Source organism: Hemiscyllium ocellatum, chromosome 9 (assembly GCF_020745735.1).
Source record: "Hemiscyllium ocellatum isolate sHemOce1 chromosome 9, sHemOce1.pat.X.cur, whole genome shotgun sequence".
Lineage (NCBI taxonomy): Eukaryota > Metazoa > Chordata > Chondrichthyes > Orectolobiformes > Hemiscylliidae > Hemiscyllium > Hemiscyllium ocellatum.
Window position 1 is genome coordinate 43,409,538 of NC_083409.1, and position 13,267 is coordinate 43,422,804.

A 13,267-nucleotide genomic window follows, 5' to 3' on the forward strand; every position below is an offset into this window, starting at 1 on the left:
GCTGGGGTGAAGTGGGGGGAAGGGGAAATGAGGAAACTGGTGAAGTCCACATTAATGCCCTGGGGTTGAAGTGTTCCAAGGCGGAAGATGAGGCGTTCATCCTCCAGGCATCAGGTGGTGAGGGAGTGGCAGTGAAGGAGGCCCAGGACCTCCATGTCCTCAGCTGAGTGGGAGGGGGAGTTGAAATGTTGCGCCACAGGGCGGTGTGGTTGATTGGTGCGGGTGGTCCCAGAGATGTTCCCTAAAGTGCTCTGCTCAGAGGTGTCCAGTCTCCCAAATGTAGAGGAGACCACATCGGGAGCAACAGATACAATAGATATTGGTGGATGTGCAGGTTAAACTTTGATGGATGTGGAAGGCTCCTTTAGGTCCTTGGATGGAGATAAGGGAGGAAGTGTGGGCACAGGTTTTGCAATCCGTGCGGTGGCAGGGGAAGGTGCTAGGATGGGAGCATGGGTTGCTGGGGTGCGTGGACCTGACCAGGTAGTCACGGAGGGAAGGGTCTTTGCAGAAGACCGAAAGGGGTGGGGAGGGAAATATATCCCTGGTGGTGGAATCCATTTGAAGGTGGCAGAAATGTCGTTGGGTGATTTGGTTTATGCAAAGGTTGGTTGAATGGAAGGTGAGCACCAGGGGGGTTCTGTCCTTGTTACGGTTGGAGGGGTGGGGTCTGAGGGTGGAGGTGCAGGATGTGGACGAGATGCGTTGGAGAGCATGTTTAACCACATGTGGAGGGAAATTGCGGTCTCTAAAGAAGGAGGCCATCTGGTGTGTTCTGTGGTTAAACTGGTCCTCCCTGGAGCAGATACGGTGGAAGTGGAGGAATTGGGAATATGGGATGGCATTATTGCAGGAAGTGGGGTGGGAAGAGATGTAATCCAGGTAGCTGTGGGAGTCAGTGGGTTTGTAAAAAATGTCAATGTCAAGTCGGTCATCATTAATGGAGATGGAGAGGTCCAGAAAGGGGAGGGGGGTGTCAGAGATGGTCCAGGTAAATTTAAGGTCAGGGTGGAATGTGTTGGTGAAGTTGATGAATTGCTCAACCTCCTCGCGGGAGCACGAGGTGGCGCCAATGCAGTCATCAATGTAATGGAGGAAGAGGTGGGGAGTGGTGCCGGTGTAATTACGGAAGATGGACTGTTCTATGTAGCCAACAAAGAGATAGGCATAGCTGGGGCCCATACGGGTGCTCATGGCTACCCCTTTGGTCTGGAGGAAGTGGGAGGATTTGAAGGAGAAATTGTTAAAGGTGAGGACCAGTTCAGCCAAACCTTTGATGGAAGGGTATCAGGGTCTCCAAGCTCACCGTTTCTTCCTCTCCCGACATCCCCAACAGTACCCTTCCACCTGAAACTGCAGGAATTACAAAACCTGCACCCACACTTCCTCTCTTACCTCCATCCAAAGCCCTAAAGGAGCCTTCCACATCCATCAAACTTTAACCTGCACATCCACCAATATCATCTATTGTATCTGTTGCTCCCGATGTGGTCTCCTCTACATTGGGGAGACTGGACACCTCTGAGCAGAGCACTTTAGGGAACATCTCTGGGACCACCCGCACCAATCAACCACACCGCCCTGTGGCGCAACATTTCAACTCCCCCTCCCACTCAACTGAGGACATGGAGGTCCTGGGCCTCCTTCACTGCCACTCCCTCACCACCTGATGCCTGGAGGATGAACGCCTCATCTTCCGCCTTGGAACACTTCAACCCCAGGGCATTAATGTGGACTTCACCAGTTTCCTCATTTCCCCTTCCCCCCACTTCACCCCAGCTCCAAATTTCCAGCTCAGCACTGTCCCCATGACTTGTCCTACCTGCCTAATCTTCCTTTTCACCTATCCACTCTACCTCCTCTCTGACCTATCACCTTCATCCCCACCCCCATCCACTCATTGTACTCTTTGCTACCTTCCCCCACTCTCCTCCCCGACCTATCACCTACATCCCCATCCCCATTCACCTATTGTACTCTATGCTACTTTCTCCCCACCCCCAACCTTGTCTCATTTATCTCTCCACCCTTCAGACACTCTGCCTGTATTCCTGATGAAGGGCTTTTGCATGAAGCGTTGGTTTTCCTGCTCCTTGGATGCTGTCTGAACTGCTGTGCTTTTCCAGCACCACCCTAATCCAGAACCTAGTGAAGAAGACATTTGCTATGCTCTCCTTTATTGGTCAGAGCATTGAGTATAGGAGTTGGGCGGTCGTGTTGCGGCTGTACAGGATTTTGGTAAGGGCACCTTTGGAGTATTATGTGCAATTCCGGTCTCCTCCTAATAGGAAAGATGTTCTGAATCTTGGAAGGGTTCAGAGAAAATAGACAAGAATGGTGCCAGGGTTGTAGGGTTTGAGCAAAGGGAGAGGCTTAATAGGCTGGGGCTATTTTCCCTGTAATGTCAGAGGCTGAGGGGTGACCTTAAAGAGATTTATTAAATCATGAGGGGCATAAATAGGCAAGGTGTTTTCCCTGGGGTGGAGGGGTCCAAAACTAGACGGCATAGATTTAAGGTGAGATGGGAAAGGTATAAAAGGAACCTAAGGTCCAACATTTTCACAGAGCATGGTGTATGCATGAAATGAGCTGCGAGAGGAATTGGTGGAGGCTGGAAAAATTACAATATCTAAAAGGCATCTGGACGGGTATATGAATGGGAAGGGTTTAGCAGGATATCAGCCAAATGCTGGCAAATGGGGCTAGATTTATATAGGATATCTGGTCGGCATGGATGATTTGGACTGAAGGGTCTATTTCTGAGCTGTATATCTTTATGACTATATGCGTCTATTACTGACTTGGACTATATCACTTTATTTCACCTTAATTGGTATGAGACCATCACTGGCTAGTCCAGCATTTACCGTCCCTTCCTTATTGTCCAGTGGGCAGTTAAGAGTCAATCCAGACCAGATAAAGATGGCAGATTTCCTTCCCTAAAGGATATTGATAAACCAGATGGGTTATTCTGACAATTGACAATGGATTCATGGTCATCGTTAGGCCCTTAATTCCAGCTTTTTTTTTACTGAATTCAAAGTCCACCCGCTGCCATGGTTGATTTGAATCCCAGTCCCCAGAACATTAGTTGAGTTTCTGGATTAATAGGTCTAGTAGTAATACCAATAGGTTATTGCCTCCACTATATTATGTGTTAATAGTTACCACTTGAAAAAAATTGCATCAGGCTCATCAGGAGTGGGAGACAGAGATTTAAGAAGGACATTTCAGAACTTAAGGCTTAAATAGCTGAAAGCTCCAACATTTACTGAGTGGTTGCCAGAGCCTCTATAGCATCTCTATAGCACATCGTCAAGCCCTAACCACACCATGCCTGGAGAAAGAATGCCTCATCTTACACCTTGAGACCCTGCAACCCCATGGGATTAAAGTGGATTTCATCAGTTTCTTCATCTTCCCCCACCACTCCCCAAACCTTATCCCAGTCCCAAGCACTGTACTCTTGACCTATCCATCGTCTTTCCCATCTATCCGCACCACCCCCTCTCTGACCTATCACATTCTCCCTCACCTTCATACAACATAGAACATAGAACAATACAGCGTAGAACAGGCCCTTCGGCCCTCGATGTTGTGCCGACACATGGACTAATCTAAGCTCATACCCTTACACTATCTCATCATCATCCATATGCTTATCCAAGGCCTATTTAAATGTCCCTAATGTGGCTGAGTTACCTAAATTAGCAGGCAGGGCATTCCACAGCCTAATTACTCTCTGAGTAAAGAACCTGCCTCTGACATCTGACTTAAATCTATCACCACTTAATTTGCAGCTATGCCCACTCGTACATGCTGATGTCATCATCCTAGGGAAAAGGACTCTCATTGTTCATCTATCTAATACTCTGATCATCGTATGTGTCTCTATTAAATGTCCTCTTGGCCTTTTTTTCTCCAATGAGAGTAGACCCAAATCCCTCAGCCTTTCCTCCAAAGACCTTCCATCCGGACCAAGCAACATCCTGTAAAATCTCCTCTGCCCCTTTTCTAATGCATCCACATCCTTCCTGTAATGGAGTGACCAGAACTGTACACAATATTCCAAATGAGGCCGCATTAATATTTTGTACAGTTGCAGCATGACATCATGGCTCCGGAACTCAATCCCACTACCAATAAAACCTAACACACCATATGCCTTCTTAATAGCACTATTAACGTGGATGACAACTGTCACGGAACTATGTACATGGACTCCAAGATCCCTCTGCACATCCACACTACCAAGAATCTTTCCATTGACCCAGTATTATGCCTTCCAGTTCTTCTTCCTAAAGTGAATCACCTCACATTTATCTGCACTGGACTCCATTTTCCACCTCCCAGCCCAGTTCTGCAGTTTATCCAAGTCCCCCACAACCTGTAACATTCTTCCACACTGTCCACCACTCCACCAACTTTAGTATCATCTGCAAACTTACTAACCCATCCACGTATGCCCACATCCAAGTCATTTATAAAATGACAAACAGCAGTGGTCCCAAAACAGATCTTTGTGGCACACCACTAGTAACCGTACTCCAAGCTGAATATCTTCCATCAATCACTACTCGCTGCCTTCTGACAGAAAGCCTGTTTCTTATCCAAACTGCTAAATCACCCTCAATCCTATGCCTCCACATTTTCTCCAATAGCCTACCATGTGGAACCTTATCAAAGACTTTACTGAAGTCCATGTACACCATGCCAACTGCCCTAACCTCATCCACATGCTTGGTCACCTTCTCAAAAAACTCAATGAGGTTTGTGCGACACGATCTGCCCTTGACGAAACCATGTTGACTATTTCCAATCAAATTGTTGCTTGCAAGATGATTATACATCCTATCTCTGATAGTCCTTTCCTAAACTTTGCCTCCAACAGACATAAGGCTCATTGATCTATAATTACCTGGATCATCTCTGTTGCCTTTCTTGAACAAGGGCACAAAATTTGCAATCCTCCAGTCCTCTGATACTAAACCTGTAGACAATGATGACTCAAAGATCAAGGCCAAAGTCTCTGCCATCTCCTCCCTAGCTTCCCAGAGAATCCTCAGATAAATCCCATCCGGCCCAGGGAACTTATCTACTTTCACACCTTCTAGAATTGATAACACCTCCTTCTTACTAATCTCAATCCTTTCTAGTCTAATAGCCAGTATCTCAGTCTTCTCTACAATATTCTCCTTTTCCTGAGTTAAAACAGATGAGAAATATTCATTCAGCACCTCTCCAATCTCCACAGGGTGCACTCAAATCTTCCCACTTCTTTCTTTGACTGGCCCTATTTCATCTACCTATCGCATTCTCAGCTACCTTCCCACCACCCCCACCCCCTCCCCCTCCCATTTATCTCTCAGCTCCCCAGCCTACAAGCCTCATTCCTGATGAAAGACTTATGCCCGAAATATCGATTCTCCTGCTTCTCGGATGCTGCCTGGCCTGCTGTGCTTTTCCAGACCACACTCTCGACTCTGGTCTCCAGCATTTGCAGTCCTTGCTTCCTCCCAGAGCCTCTATAGGTCCCAGCCATTGTCTGTACCTACTTTGCAAAATCTTGTTCCTCGTTAATCTTCACCCATCAACAGAGGCCTGTTGAAAATCTCACAGTTCAACCATGTTATCAATCATCTCCCAAGTTTTATATCACTGCCACATTGTCCTGTGTGGTACTGTAGTTACTATATACAGGTTATGTGTTGTATTTGCCAACATTGTCCTAAGAATATAATTTCACTTTAAGTTTCAAAATACAAACTGAGTTAGATTTCATTTCATTAGACTAGTGAAGCTGGAGTTAAATTTGTAAGTGGTGTTGTGTCAGTATTGAGGCTTAAGAACATGGAACATGGAACATTACAGTGCAATACAGGCCCTTTGGCCCTCAATATTGCACTGACCTGTGAAACCAATCTAAATCCCATCTAACCTACACATTATCATCCATATGGTTATCCAATGACCATTTAAATGCCCCTAATGTGGCCGAGTCCACTGTTGTTGCAGGCAGGCATTCCACACCATTACTACTCTCTGAGTAAAGAACCTATCTCTGACATCTGTTCTTTATCTATCACCCCTCAGTTTATAGCTATGGTGGTGCTGGCTCGTAGGGCGATTGGCCTACTCCTGCACGTATTGTCTATTGTCTATACCTGGCCTGGTCTACATGCGACTCCAGACCCAAAGCAAAGTTGTTGACTTTTAAATGCTCTCTAAAATCAACAAGAAGGAAACAATCACAAGAAGTTGTATCAATCACTCGAAAGTCTCAAAAAAGGAATGGATGGGCTATCTGGCATTGACCAAGGCATTGGAAATGACAATGACAAACACTGCCCTGTCACCACTGTAAAATTCCTCCTTATGAATTGTGAGGGCTAGTTCAAAATTGTGAGAACTGTCTGATTGACCAGTGAAGCAACAGCCTGACATCCTCATGGAATCATATCTTAGAGTCAATGCCCATGAGACCACCATCATGATGCCTGGCTATGTCCTATCCCACCAGCAGGAGTGTATACTATCAACAAAAGGGCAATTCATCACAACTCCTTCAATAGCACATTCAAAATCTACAAACTCTATCCCAGAAAATCAAGGGCAGCAAGAGAATGGGAACACCAGCACCTGAAAGACCTTCTACAAGCCACAAGCCATCCAACAAATACTTGATGGATTAAAGCAATTAAGGAAGGCACCACACCACATCCCTTTCAAGGACAAATAAAGATAGGATACAAGAGTGGAATTTTAAAATGTGTGTGATCTGCTGAAAGGCCATGAGTAGTGCTGAGCAGCACAACTTGTTACTTCAGCAATTTTCTCTTCTCCCTGTAAGAGATCGCTCCCTCATGGTGGTCTTTAGTCAGGTCAAGCCTGAGTTTCAGTCAAATGTCTTATTTTGAGGACATCAAAGATGACAGACAAAATGAAAAATATCCAACAAAAAGGAACTGAAACCAGGAACTTCCAGAATGTAAAAACGAGAATCACATCAGCACAGAAAATGAAGTTTCATTTCCAAATTCTTTAAGATTGGATAAACAATCTCCCTGTATAGTCTTGTCACATCACAATGCAAATTCTAACCACACTGTTTACACTCATGAATACACGCATTTCTGTAATTCAAACCACCTATAACAATTACGAACATCATCTCCTACATCAGCCTTATTGCTATTGCAAGCTCTTGAAAAGCTTCCATTGACCTAGTTGCTGACATTTGTCATCAACCAAATTCCAAGAACTATAAGATTGAAACCTTCCTATCAAATGCTGTAGTGATTGGCTGTGCAAGGAATATTTGATACATATTTTCCAAAAAATAAGGAAACCTTAATGACCAACAATTAAGTAGACAGGAAATTAATTCTGAACAAATCATTGATTTTGAAAAAGTTCTTTATTTTTGAGAGATGTGTTCATTTTAATTTGAAGTTAGGAATGGCTTGGAAACATATTTAATTAGAATGTAGAAAGTCTCGGATAACATCGCAAATATCTCACATACATTCATCTATTCTGTGTTGTCATAAATTGTATTTGACTTTGATATTCATAATTGACAAATATTCATCAGTTTATTATTAATTTGCAAGGTTACCGCACTTGGAGTATTGTGTACAGTTCTGGTCACCGCATTATAGGAAGGCTGTGGAAGCTTTGGAAAGAGTTCAGAGGAGATTTATTAGGTTGCTGCCTGGTATGGAGGGAAGGTCTTCTGAGGAAAGGCTGAGGGCTTTGAGGCTGTTTTTGTTCGAGAGAAGAAGGTTGAGAGGGGAATTAATTGAGACATATATGAAAGTCAGAAGGTTAGATAAAGTGGACAGTGAGAGCTGTTTTCCTCAGATGGTGATGGCTAGCACGAGGGGATCTAGCTTTAAATTGAGGCGTGATAGATATAGGACAGATGTCAGAGGTAGTTTCTTTATTCAGAGTGTAGTAGGGGTATGGAACGCACTGCCTTCAACAGTAGTAGACTTGCCAACTTTAAGGGCATTTAAATAGTCATTGGATAAACATATGGAGGAAAATGGAATAGTGTAGAATAGATATGCTTCAGATTGGTCCAACAGGTCGGCGCAACATCGAGGGCAGTAGGGCCTGTGCTGCGCTGTTATATTCTATGTTCTATGTTGTCAATTATCCATATAAATAACATGAATGCTGTACATTGTTGGTTCTTCACAAAACACCCAATTATTGGTCATCCATCAAGCTTTTATCAAAAACAAGTAAGAATAAATCAGAAAATATTGTTGGAACCCAATGAGTATTGATGAATTGTGGTACAGCCAATTGGACAAAATAAAAAGCCCTTTCAGGAATATTTCACAATCAACCTAAAAATGGCTGGCATTATTGATCTGTAACATATGGAATAGAGATACCAGCCCCTCAAAATGAGATTAGATTCCCTACTGAGTGGAAGGAGACCCTTCGGCCCAACAAGTCCACACCAACCTTCCAAAGAGTAACCCACCCAGACTAATGCACCTAACACTATGGAAAGTTTAACATGACCAATTCACCTGACCAGCACATCTTTGGACTGTGGGAGGAAACCCACACAGACACAGGGAGAATGTGCAAACTCCACACAGACTGTCAACCAAGGCTGGAATCAAACCTGAGACCCTGGTGCTGTGAGACAGCAGAGCTAATCACTGAGCCACTGTGCCATCACATAGTCAGGAGGAAAGATTGCTCAGAATATTCTGGATGTGACTTCAAGCAAATGACAGACTAATCTTCGCAGAAACAAATATGTCCAGTGGAACAGCATAACCAAGAGATTGACTCTTCATTGACCATGAGTCGATAAGTTCTCCAATAACCTGAATTCAAATTTGTAAAGTGATTCAATCAAAGGCCAATCTGAATGAGATATAAATATAATTAAAGAAAGTTTCAAAGTAATTCTTCATCAGAAGGCTTTGTAGAATGTAAGTCAATAATTGTTCGACCATTTATGATTGTATCTCTGAAGTTGCTCTTTACACAGGCTTATTTAAACAATTTTGAGAAAAATAAGTTATTTGAAGTGTGGATATCTCAACAAAATTAAATTACAATTGAGAAATTAGTAAAACACGCAAAAGCTTTCATGTTTTCAGTATATTGAAGAGAATTTTTCTTGAATAAGCATCAAAGTAGCAACTTGATCATATTTGGGAACAGAATTCATTGATAATGAAGCAACAACAGAAAGTGCTATAAAAACTCAGCAGGTCTGGCAGCACCTGTCAAGAGGGAAACAGAGTTAATGTTATTTTGAATCTTTTTCAGATCTCCAGCATTTGCAGTAATTTGCATTTGTCACTTATAATGGAGTTCAAAAAGCTTTTTACTCGTCTACCTGTGTGTGGCAGCCAATTTGGATTTCAGCTAAAATGGGTGTATCAGTGCAGAGAAAGCACAAGATAAACTTTATATGAAGCTGCACACAATGTTATCCCAGCAATTCCTGCTGCGTGGCAGATAATTAGGATCATCTCCATCTTTGTGATGTATGGAGAAAAGTGAGCAGTGATAGACAGGTTGGCTCAGCATGTTGGTTAAAGACAGCCAAGATGCAGAAGTTGCTGCAACACTCTCAAATCTGTATGTTAATCTGTATTGTTTCCAGCATTTTATTTTTGTCATTTTCCTTTGCCTTTTTAAAATTTGATATAAGTGATTAAAACATACGGTCTTGGGAGGTGAATATTGAACAAGAGGTACAGATTGGAAATGCAGGAAGTTTGTAATTCTCTGAAAGTTTGTCTGCTTGGTATTACATACGGTTTACTAAGGTCAGGAAACACGAACAGTCTATTCATTATTCTGAAGAAGGGACACTGAACCCAAAGCGTTAACTCTGCTTTCCCCCTACAGGTGCTGCCAGACCTGCTGAGTTTCTCCAGCAATTTCTATTTCTGTTTCTGACTTCTAGCATCCGCAGTTCTTTGTATTTTTTAGTATTATGCTGATCTCACAAAGCAATGCCGACTGAAGTGACACCAGACTTTCTAATATGGATGACACAGACCAACGAAACAAATTTTCATATTACTGTGTAAAGAAGAAGCACTGAGCTGCAAACTGGACCCTGAAACAAACCTATTAAAGTTTTATGTTCCCTGCTTGCAAGCAGCTGAATTTTGAAGAACTGCTGTTGCAAACTGATTGAATGTGTGTGGAATGTTTTGTGGAGGTGTTGTGGTGAACATTTGGACTTGGCAGAGATCGTTTGAGCATCCTCAGAGGTGAAGTCTTCAATAGGAATGGGGAGGACAGTGGCGACATCTCTGAGTCTACAGCACAGCAGAGAAGTAGATAAGATGCTGGGGAGAGGGCAAGGTCAGCACAGTGCCCTTTCCCAATTCGGAGCCTTGATGTTGTTTGAGAGTGATGGGGGTGAGTTGGGGGTGTGTGGGTGGTTCTGCTTGGTAAGTCAGTTGTTATGTCTTAGTGCACATTTTCATCAATGTTGTTCTGTATATTGCCCCATTGAGCTCCTTACTCTTCTTCTGCAGTGAAACATCCCCATGACCTTACCTACTGTTGAGTTGACAACAAAATAATCTTTTACCCTGAGCAGATTGCAGCCACTCATGCTTGAAGTCTGGCATGCTGAATACAGATTTCCAGTAGTTGTTCATGCTCCATGCAGTACCAATATTTCAGCTGGTGCCTGCAGATGTCAGATTGGATGAAAAGCCTCTCGATCACTGATGTTATATTGCCTTTTCTCTTCCTTCTTGAGTGACATGGTAGCTCGGTGCTTAGCACTGCTGCCTCACAGTGCCAGGGACCACAGTTCAAGTCCAGCCTTGGGCGACTGGCTGTGTGGAGTTTGCACATTCTTCCCGTAACTGTGTGAGTTCCCTCTAGGTGCTCTGGTTTCCTCCCACAGTCCAAAAATGGGCAGATTAGGTGGATTGGCCATGCTATATTGCTCCATAGTGTGCAGGATAGATGGATTAGCTATGAGAAATGCATGGTTACAGGGATAGGGTGGGGGGCTGGGTGTGGGTGAGATGATCTTTGGAGGGTCAGTGTGGACTGGATGAGCCGAATGACCTGCTTCCACACTGTAGAGATTCTATGATACTGTGGGTGAGCAGCAGCTGTTCTTGAGTGCCTGAAAGCAGCAAGTTTAGAAGGCGAAGGTTGGCATCAGTGAAACAGGGTTGCAGGAGGCTGTGGGTTGGGAACAAGAAGTCCATGGCCACACCATCAACAATTGGATGTTGAGCTAAGGGGTTAAGGACGGATATAATGCAGGAATGGATCATTTTCCTTAATGTTCTCTGTAAAGTCAGAATACACAGGTTCTATTGCAACTGGCTCCATGATGCTGAGCCATTTCCTCTGTATGATTCAGGAAATGCTGGCTTCCTTGCACCTGACCAATTTTGCTTTGCTCCATTCGAGTGATCGAAAAGCACTGTCTTTAGGCAATATGCCTATCATGGTTGAATAACTGGATGCTCGAAGGCAATTCACAGCAACTCAGAGGGCTCTTTAGAAGCACCTTCTAAAGTGTTCTGAATGACAAGAACACTTAAATGTGTAAGTTCCCCTCTGAGCTACACACCAGTCTGATGTGGAACTATATGGCCAATTCCATTTCCTATATTTAAAATTGCTGCAATATTAATCCGTGAAAGTTTCCATTCGGAAGGACAGCCCGCCTTTAAGAACAAGTAGCTAGGTGTACGACGTGTTGTTAGCATAACACAGTGTAGTGGCCCCACTGCAGAGAGAGGAGGCTAGCCAGTAGTATAGCAGATATTGTGCCCTGCACTCCAAATCTACTCTGGTTAACTCCAATCGGACCCATGCACGCAGGTTGTGAACCATGACTCGTTTAAAGTTAAAAATCACACAACACCAGGTTATAGTCCAACAGGTTTAATTGGAAGCACACTAGCTTTTGGAGCGATGCTCCTTCATCAGGTGATAGTCGCTCCGAAAGCTAGTGTGCTTCCAATTAAACCTGTTGGACTATAGCCTGGTGTTGTGTGATTTTTAACTTTGTACACCCCAGTCCAATACCGGCATCTCCAAATCATGGCTCGTTTAGCCCTCCATTTTCTATTGGCATCCCTTATCATCTTCCATGCTCCACCCTCTATAAACTTCAAAATGTTCAATATTCTGCTGCCTGAATCCATGCTCACCCAATTTCTGTCCAACACTGGCACCTTGATAAGCAACTAATTGCATTTAAAATTTTCATTCATGTAACTTATTTTCTTGTCTCCAACTTCTAAACTTTTATCTTTGTTACATCCCCTTCATACTCTGTGGCCATATATCACAATGTTCAGATTTCCTACTATGTCACCAAAAAAGATAAATGATTGCATCGTCGATGTATCACTGATATTCTTACCTAATTATTTATTATCCACTGTGTTCATCTATGCACTCATTTCCTGTTGAGAAAAAAAAGCGAATGCACAGAAAGAAAAACAGGAAGTGTTTGAAATAAAGCTTCAACGTTAAATGCATAAGTAATTATGTCAGAGTCCTTGTTGCTGTTGGATTATTTCATATTTAAATCACCTTAATTCAGGTTTGCTTGATAGAAGCAGGGCGAAGTCTTTGAGTTCAATGGTAATTAACCATCATTCTCTGGGAATCATAAGCATCTCTCTCTGTTGAAGAAAGAGACAAGTGATGGGTAGATTGAGGAGGACCTCTCTGCATCAAGCCATGGATAGGGCAAGGAGACAGGCCTCAAGAAATCTCCAAAGCCAGCAAAGGGATCAAACCCATGATGTTATTCTGCATCATGCTCTAGGTGTTTGTCCAAGTGAGCTAAACAACCCTCATACAATGTTAAATATGCTGTACAAACCAAGTGCAAAATTATAATTGGTAGATGAAGCAGGTTAAGCTCCATACTAAAATGCAATGTGGCTATTATCATTGTCTTCAAGCGTTAGGTAGGCAGCACCCAAATAGACCATAGGCTGCATTTCAGTACTAACATGTACTCAACATGACTATTCAAGACTGGCTGAGATGGATGTCTACTCCATGGAGATGCAGCACAGTTCTCTGCCTGGGCTCTAAAACTCAATATACCAAACTCAAATACTGGGGGTACTGGAAGCATTGCTGCCTCACAGTGCCAGGGAACTGGGTTCGATTCCAGCCTCGGATGACTGTGTGGAGTTTGCACGGGTTCCTCCGGGTGCCCCAGTCTCCTCCCACAGTCCAAAGACATGCAGGTTAGGTGAATTGGCCATGCTAAATT